Here is a 9,311-nt window from a genome sequence, read left to right as displayed (position 1 = left end):
CTTTCCCTCCCTTCCTCCCTTCCTTCCTTCCTTCCTTCCTTTCTGTCTTTTTTAATGCAATAGTGGCTAGCATGTTTAGGGTTGCTCCGTTACTCACTTTTCACAAATACTCATTGAGCATCTACTAGATACCGTATGTGCTGCAAGGCACCAGCAATATAAAGAGTGATGTGATGGTTCTTGCTTCAGAGTGGCTATAATGTGGTCATTGAAAATTTCCCCTAAAGCACTCGTGAGTCAATTTCTTGCATATAGCCTATGAGTTGCCTTTTTGAATGAGAAAAACAAAGGCTTTTAAAAAGGAAGAAAGAGAACATTTGACTAGCAAGTCTTATGAACAATGTATGGAAAATAGTAGGTACTCAATAAATACGTATTATTTGAGTGAATAAAAATTATCTGTGAATTTAATAATCATATTGATGATTTTAGGACCATATTCAGCTCAGTATGGCTTGAAGGGATTTGAAGATACTTTTCCATCTCACTTGCAAAGCAGTTTAATTGAAATTATGTATTACACCATTGATTTTCTTTGGTCATTGTGGTTGGCACTGGGGCCACGAGTGAGACATGGTTCCTGTCCTCCGAGCTTAGGGTCTAGAATTGTGTGAAGTACTGGTTGTGTCAGAATACCTAGGAGCATACTTATCCCAGAATCATTGAATCAGGGAGGGCTTCCAGGAGGAGGTGGTGGCTAAGCTGCAGCCTGAACAAATGATACATTTGGTGAAGAGGAAACTTTTGAATGAATCCAGTTCTTCCAAGGCCTAAACTACAGCTTTGGAAGCTAGACTCAGACTTTCATATCCACTGTCTACTTCTGTCCTCACTAATAGGTTTCATATAAAATTGGGTGAGCCGTCAAGGTAAAATCACCTTCCAAGCATGTACAATATCCTGCCAGTACCTGCTTGAAATGAAAAGACCTAAAGTTCTGTCGCGTTTAATACAGAATCTATTAAAAAGTATCCCAGCAGAGGGCTGAGCACAGAGGGCTAAGGTCTTAACAAATGCTTGTTTAATTGAATTGAGGACATAAACTCTGAGAGGTGGCCAGGAGAGAAGTTGGGGAATCTGCTGCCCCCCTCCTCTCAGTTCTGGGCTGCTGCCCGAGTTCATCTTTCTTCAGTTGGTCCAGCTCTGCAACAAAGGAGTGCTTCAGTTCAGCAGAGCAGCATAGAGCTTGCTCGCATGCTGAGCAGGAGGGCTGTCGAGAGAGACTGTGTAGTAAATAAAGAGCGCTCATTGAAATGCCAAGTGTCACTACTTTGGCATTTAATTATCTGACTTGCTGGCAGCTCGAAGTAGGGAAGCAAGAGGAAAAAAAGAAGAAAGGCAGTGAGGAGCAGAAGGCAGAACTGGACAGTGATCTGATGTGGACAGTCAGCCAGGAGCACCACTTTCTAAGCACATCCTTAAAAAACACTCACTTTGTATCGACTGTTAGAATTACCTATATTTTTGAGAAGAAATTTCAGTTAAAATGCCTTATGATTTTTAAGAAATCACCGCTTGGAACATACAGAGGCACAATCAAGGAACTCTTAAATGAAGATCATTTTAGGTTATGTTCAGCGTGGGCTGTCAAAGGTGTCTAAACACACAGCAAGGTCGTGTGGGAAAGACATTCAGGCAAAGCAGTGCCAGTGCTGTGGGCGTTCTGTCCAATGTGAAAGAACACCACTTGGCAGCCTGCTGGTCTTCCTTACTTCTCCAGTGAGTAGAGAGCTGTGGGCTCTAGAGGCAGCAGAGAAGGGTTTTAATCCCGGCTTTGCCACTTACAGTGTGAATTTGGGCCTGTGTGTGTGTTATCAGTTCTCTCAACACTTAAAGCTTAAAACACTTAAAGCTTCCTATTGGAAGCTTTCGTTGTTTGGGTGCTGGCCTAAAAGTCACTTTCTGTAGTGCCTAGCACTGAGCTGATTATACTTGGGGATGTGTTTGAAAAATCTTTTTTTTTTTTTTAAAGCAGCAGATCGCTTTTATTAAGCAAAATATTATATAAGGCATTTGTGTCTGAAACCAACAGAAGGAGCTAGCTGCTCAAAGGAGGAAGAGTGACCTCTCCCAACTCTAGACATCTTGAGGTCTTCATTTACATGTCACCTTTTCAGGAGACCTCCTCATACCCCCCTTCTGCCTAAGCACCAAGCCCTCCGCAGCCCACCCCCAACTGCTGGCATTACTTTCCCCTTACTCAAGTCCTATTTTTCTTCGTAGGAGTTACTGTATCTGCCATACAGTACATTGATCTATTAGCTGTTGGTTTGCTCCTCCCCCACTGGAATATGTGTCACATGTTATGTTCTGTGCTATATCTCTAGCAAAGAGGTATCCCTAGTACCTGGAACAAAGTAGGCGCTCAATCATTATCTTTTCAGTGAATGGTGCATAAGTAGTGACCAATATTAACACATACGGTTCCTGCTCTGATAGTCTCGTGTTGGGGAAAAGCAGGTAGTCAGGCAACCATTGAACTGTGTGGTTAAGTGTTGTGCTGGGTGAAGTGTGAAGTGCTGTGGGGACACAAGGAAAGGCCTCTGACCCAGACATGGGAGGTCTAGGAAGGCTTCCTGGAGGAGGAAACCTGATCACATAAGAAACTGAGTCCCATAGATGATAAGTCCTAAGGTCAGGTAGACTGAAAAGTGGAGGAGCTGGTGCAAAGTAATGAAATAGCACTGGTACAAAGGTGTTGGTCTCCATTCTGAACATGTGATATTTAGAATCTGCAGAAGTTTTAGGACTTTAGTTGTGCCAATGGGGAGTCAATAAAACCACGCCTATGTCATTGAAGATTGATCAGAACAGGATGCCTTGCAGGGATTGGGTCCAGGGAAAGTTCATATTATTCTGGAGAGTGAGAAACAGCATTGCTGAGGAGGTAGAGGTGAAACTGTGGATCTATATGACTCTGTGAAAGTGATAGTAGCAAGTTTGGGGTTTCGTCAGGATCTGATCCAGGAGAAGTTGCCTTTAAAACAAACATTCTGGGCTTCCCTGGTGGCGCAGTGGTTGAGAATCTGCCTGCCAATGCAGGGGACACGGGTTCGAGCCCTGGTCTGGGAAGATCCCACATGCTGTGGAGCAACTGGGCCCGTGAGCCACAACTACTAAGCCTGCGCGTCTGGAGCCTGGGCTCCGCAACAAGAGAGGCCATGACAGTGAGAGGCCCGTGCACCGCGATGAAGAGTGGCCCCCGCTTGCCGCAACTAGAGAAAGCCCTCGCACAGAAGCGAAGACCCAACACGGCCAAAAATAAATTAATTAATTAAAAAAAAATAAAAATAAAACAAACGTTCCATGTCTAGGCATTAAAACGGTGGCTATCCTATAATGCAAAACAAAATTTTTTAATGAAGATACTTTGACCTAGGAGTTCCAATTCTAAGAATTAATCCTAAGGTAATTCTAACATCATAATCCAATTATATGTGTGTATGTATAGTACATGTCCATGTATGGAGAGTACATGTTTATGTACTCTATATTATTGTTAATAGTATATATGCATATACACATATCATTGCAAAATAATTGGGGACTATCTAAATGTCCAACAAGAGGGAGCTGATTAAATAATATGGGTAATTCATAATGGAATATTATGCAGTTGTTAAAAGTGACAATTTTGAGATATATTTATTTACATGGAAAGATAACTAAGTTATTAAGCAAAACACCTTATAGTATATAAAGTATATATATATTATATATATATAGCGTGATTTCATATTCTAAAGAAAAGTGTGTGTTTATGTGTGTGTGTGTGTGTATATATATATATATATATATATATATATATATAAAGCATTTATATATTTCCATGGGATAAACTACAGAAGGACATACATCACTATATTAACCGTGTTTATGTATATTAACAGTGTTTGTTTATGCAATCAATACACTTTTATTCATGTAATGAGAATCACTGGAAAGAAGTACAGTGATAATTATATACGCACCACCCCTTTAAGAAATGGCTAGACATTTGGCAACAGTTTTTCTCCCAGCGGTCATCACCTCTACCTTCTCTTGGGCTGAGAAGTATTCCCAACTGCATGTGAACTTCTCCGGAGGGCTTCTGCCTTTCTCCCAGATCCTCCCCTCCTGTGAGCTTTTCACAAGAAAGGTCCATTCTTCAGTACACAACCAAGACTGCCATTTGTCTCTCAGGTTTAGACCAGCGGAGAGTGCACCCAGTGGCATCAACTGGCCTTTTGCTGTCATTAAATATTACTGTTTTACACTCACAAATAAAAGTTAGCAGCATTTCATTGCTTCATAGTGTGAAATTAGACCTCCTAACCAGCTGGATGCAACAGCCTGGCGTAGAAATGGTGATGACTGCTAGTGTTCGTGGTTCAATTCAATTAGGAATATTTTTTTCTCCCCTTTGGTGAAAGGGGTAGTCAAGATGAATGCCTCACAAACTTATGAAATATGTACTTGTATAAAAGAACTATTAAAGTAGAGTAACATCTCTATGATCTTTGAACTAAGCCGTCATTCTGCCATTATTGATGTAGCTGCTTTAAGCCGTCTAATTAAAATCGGAGTGACAGATTTGTTATTGAAAATCTGAAACCCAGCTCACATCCCGTACAGCACATCTGAGCAGGGTATATATCTGCTGTTTTGATGGACTCTTAAAATTGCTAAGCTGTGCCGGGTGCCAAAAGGAATTCAATAAATCTTTTCTTTCCTTACTGAGCAGCTCTCGTTAGTCTTTTTAATAATAGCACTAGTGGATATCAACTTCAGTTCTCCAAAATAAATTAAGTGTGTCCATTAGGGTTGTAATTATAGCATTGGATATGAGTTTATTCTGCTACAAAGAGATGGCCAGGCTGATAGAGCCAAGAGCTCTCCTCTCGGCCCTTTGCATTTCAAACATTGTTTTGTGCATAAAATGTGGATCTAATATCTGAGTTGGGGAAGGGTGGCCTCTGAAGGTCTTTCGTCATCTGAACTGACAATATTTCTCCCTCCTTGGAGTTCTGAGCATACGGTATCAAGTGGTGTGAATTTTGCAGATACTAAGTGAAAGCTGGTCACCAACGAGCAGCCCGCAGTTCAGAGCCCGCTAAACAAACTGCATAAACCTTGGAGCAGGAGAACATGACAGAAGGCTGCGTTATCTGAAAATTTAGCTAATTTTTTTTTGAAAACCATCTGTCATGGTTATTCAGATTTGAGGGCTAAATGGAACGGAAGGCATTGCTGGGGGATTAAACAAGTTCTCTGAAAATATTTTCATACCCTTCCCTCTTGTCAGAACCTTTGTTTTTTCACCAAAGATGTCATTCGAGTGTTTGGGTTTTTTTTTTTTTTTTTTTTTTTTTTTAAGTTTCTCATGCCATGGGAAAACTTTGTTACCCTGTTGGTACTAAAGAATGGAGTGGGATGCAAGTAGATGAGTGTGTAGTGTATAAGGTTTATTCTGGACTTCTGGATCTCACAGCCTTATAATGTCATTCTCAGTCCTGATTGAGATGTCTGGATATTCTAAATTAATCCATAAGAGATTTCTGCAGAGGTTGACAGAGGGTAACATTTTAGCAGAGCCCTTTTCCTCCCCATGCTCAGAAAAGAGGAAGGAATTACTGAGCAGAAAAAAAATGAGCAAAGGGGCTGGAGAGTGCATTTTCATAGCAAGAATCTACCAACACTCTCTTGTCATCGTTATTTTTCCACTTCTTCCTCCAACTTGGAAGAAAAGTTCCTGTTATTTCATAATTCATGAACAGTAACACAGATATTAGAAGCTCTGTTTTCTTGGGCAAGTGTGGAAATAGGAAGTTTGAAAAGGTATTTACATCTTTTAAATATGTATGGAAGGTAACCTCCCTCCTTTCCCATCTTCTGACTTCATTATTAAAAGACAAAAATTCACGTGGTGATGTGAAGGCAACTGAGTGTCATTTCCCTTTAAATAGTACAAAACATATAGGGGCAGGATTGCATTTGTCACAAATTGTCAAAATATATATTTTTAAGAAACCAAAATCTTATAGGGATGGTTGCAAATGCGCCTGATTTCCCTGAGCAGTGAGCAGCTCGACCTTTACATTAGCAGATATATTTATAAATACACATACGGCCCGCTAGGACCTGATTGGCTACTGATCTGATGAGCCAGCAACAGAATTATGGTGTATCACCTGTGTGGAGTTCAGTTTGCTTTTAGTTTTTTTTTAAGTTACTGATTTACCTTAGAGGTTTTCACTTGCAGTCACCTAATTTATCTGCGTTCATTGACAGGTGTAATTTGTTAATGCAGTCTGTGAAAGCGGAGAAGTTTTGAATGTTTTGATGTGTTTTGTGGGATCTTTACGTGATAGCTTTTTTCCTCATGAATCCGTGACACTTGTCAAGATGGACAACAACCAAGGGCATAAAAGAGAGCTGGACTCTCAAGGTTTGTGTTACAAAAATGAAAGAAAATGTTCTGTATTTAAAATATAAGATTATAATACTTAATGCCCTTTTAAAAACTATACCACAACCCCAGGAGATTCTACTCTTTTTCCACCTGAGCCGGGAATCACTGATTTAGGAGGCTTCTCCCAGCTGCTGCTTCTTCCTCATCCTCCATATGCATTAGCATGCTTTCTAAGCCAATGCCTTTTCATTTCTTTTCCTTTTTCTTTTTCGCATTCACATTTCTGGCTGCCTTTTAATTCCTGAATAATCACCTTTCTCTAGCTGATGACATTAAAGGACATTTTCCCTACATTAAAACAATGAAATTGCCTGAGTGAACTGAGTACTTTTGCAGCTAAGTTCATTTCTTGTTTCAGCTTCTCAGGCACAGTGAAACGTGTAAATAGGGACCTTAATTTTCCCTCAGCTGCAATCTATAGTCTTTAACACTTTTGAGGTGGAAAAAACATACGAATGCTCTTTTTTTAAACTTGTAATAGTTTCATTGTAAATTCCCCATATACTCTTTGTCCTCTGTAATAGAGAGCAGTTGCTTTTTCTGAAGGCACAAATGGAACTGATTGACTTTTAGAGAATAGCAGAGGCCACATGGCTGTTTAGGGAAGTTTTCTGCCCTCACTAGGTGCCTTAAAAGCATGAAAATCACTAAGAAACAAAAATTTCAAATGGAGCAAAGGATCCTTTATGGAAGTAACTACTTCTTTATCTTTGTGGACAGGGTAATCCAGAAGCTCTGTTGAATAGAAATATAACCCCACTGTCAGCTCTGTGTCAGAGAGAGGTTTTGGATTTAGAAATTAATTAGTAAAGAAGAGAAAGGATAAAATTAAATCATGGTTCCTTCGTATCATCGATTTTCTTGAGTGCAGTAGAAACCATTCATTAATTTATTCAAACCCAGTTCTTGACCTGCCACTGTATGTAATTCATAAAGTTTCATGTAGGAAAAGAAGAAAAAAGGTGTGAATCCGGAACTTTTCACTCTGTTTTCATGTATGGTAGAAAAGGTCTTGAAGAGCTTTACACATCTCACTTGCAAAATAAAGTAGAAATGAGTGAGAATTTGTACCATATGTCCACCTATTTTTTGCACTTATAGGAATCACAAGTGATCTGAGTTTATAAAATGCTGATTTTTTCTAAGAATTTTCCTTTCTCTTAGGATATCTCACCTAGGTCTGCAAGGCTTCAGATGGATTACAATAAAAAATTTGGTTAGCTTTCAACAGCAAAAGTTCAGTAAACATGTGAAAAATTTACAGAAATAAAATATTGGAAACATTTATATTTTCCCCTTCTTAATTACATAGTTTGAAACTATGTGTATTTTTCAAGCTGTTCTTCCATGACTCTCTTTTTATTTTTAACTATTTTTTGGAGGTTGCCGTTTTGATAGTCTTAGTTTTCTGTTATCAGAGATATTTATTCTCAGATCTAATTTGCTTCGTATTAAAAATTTTCACAGCAGTTTTGTGTGAAAATTATTCCCATAGTGAAGTATAATAGTAAAAGGAATAGGCTAGGATTAGCATGGTCAGTAACAACAGGTAAATTATTTGTGTAATAAAGAACTTGGCCTTGCCCAATGAGAAGTTTCCTCTGCCTTCAGCTTATGGAGGGTAACCTATGTCATACCTGATAGGAGTGTCTTTTTTTAGAGTGGGAGTTGCCCACAACAGATTTAGGGTGAGCTGGCCACACCAGGAAGACAATCATGTAAGTTAGGGTGAGGGCTTTTGGGGTCTCCTGATATCAGTCAACCTGGACACTGAGATCAGCCATGAGAGCATTCAGTCAGTCAAGCATGCCTATGTAATGGAGCCCTAATAAAAACTCTGGGAGGGCTTCCCCGGGTGGCGCAGTCGTTGAGAGTCCGCCTGCCCATGCAGGGGACACGGGTTCATGCCCCGGTCCGGGAGAATCCCACGTGCCGCGGAGCGGCTGGGCCCGTGAGCCATGGCCGCTGAGCTTGCGCGTCCGGAGCCTGTGCTCCGCAACGACAGAGGCCACAACAGTGAGAGGCCCGCATACCGCAAAAAAAAAACAAAAAAGACAAAAAAAACTCTGGGAACTAAAACTCAGGTGACTTTGCTGAATTGTCCACATCAATGCAGGGAGGGTAATGCATTCTTACGACAAGTTTTCACGTTTGGAGCCCTCTCAGACTCTCTCATTTATGTCTCTTCCCTTGGATGTTTTTCGTCAGTATCCTTTCTCTGAGTGATCCATAACCATGAGTATAATAGCTTTCAGTGAGTTGAATGTTTCCATTTAGCAAGTTATCAAGCCTGAGGGTGGTTTTGGGAACCTCTCAAACTTGCAGGTGGTGTCAGAAGTGAAGGCAGTCTTCTGGAGGACTGTGCCCTCAAACATTAAAGTTTGGTTAACCCCTGCAGTTAGTGTCAGAAGCAGAATTCTCTAGAACGACCTTGACTCACTGAAACATTTGGTTTGGGAAGAATTATTACAATACAAAGATCAAAATCTTCTTTTCTGTAAGTGAAGTCTCTCTTAAATAATTTTTGAAACAAGTTGAAGAATAAATAAATACATATATATTTACTAATAGCTTATACTGTTACTCATAAAGTAACAGTATAACCTACACCCACAGGTAGGAAGAATTTTATAATAGTAGTACAACCTCAACTCCTAAGGATTCCTTCCCGACCACATTTCATATTATTGAACAAGGAAGAGCACTTAAAGATAGCTCACCTGAGAAGTGACCCTGTGATAATCCATCAGAAAGCAGATAGAAAACATCAGTCAAAAAAACAGAAATAGGGCTTCCCTGTTGGTGCAGTGGTTGAGAGTCTGCCTGCCAATGCAGGGGACACGGGTTCATGCCCCGGTCC

Source organism: Lipotes vexillifer, unplaced genomic scaffold (genome assembly GCF_000442215.2).
Source record: "Lipotes vexillifer unplaced genomic scaffold, Lipotes_vexillifer_v1.1 scaffold1544, whole genome shotgun sequence".
Lineage (NCBI taxonomy): Eukaryota > Metazoa > Chordata > Mammalia > Artiodactyla > Lipotidae > Lipotes > Lipotes vexillifer.
This window is presented reverse-complemented; position numbering follows the sequence as displayed.